Genomic DNA, 305 nt, shown 5'->3' with positions numbered 1-305 from the left:
AACTTGTACAGTAAACCTTTACATTCAGGGCTGCAGAAGCTCAGGGAGCCGACGCATGCTCATAAAAGAAAAGGCCCACGCGGCTGGCCGCGCACACGTGCTTAGAGCACACCCGGACGCTGACGCATGCGCCCCAGTCGATACGTATTTGTACGCGTCCGATTACTGCGTCCGGCGTGTACACAACAGTTGGCAAGAACACCTCACACAGCGGTTACACGCACTATATGCGGTGGGGGCTGGCACAGCTCATCCCGGCGCGCAAGCCCAAGGTGTTCCCGGGACCGACGCGCCTGGGAACTTCC

Source organism: Cystoisospora suis (assembly GCF_002600585.1).
Source record: "Cystoisospora suis strain Wien I chromosome Unknown contig_1812, whole genome shotgun sequence".
NCBI classification, from domain to species: domain Eukaryota; phylum Apicomplexa; class Conoidasida; order Eucoccidiorida; family Sarcocystidae; genus Cystoisospora; species Cystoisospora suis.
This window is presented reverse-complemented; position numbering follows the sequence as displayed.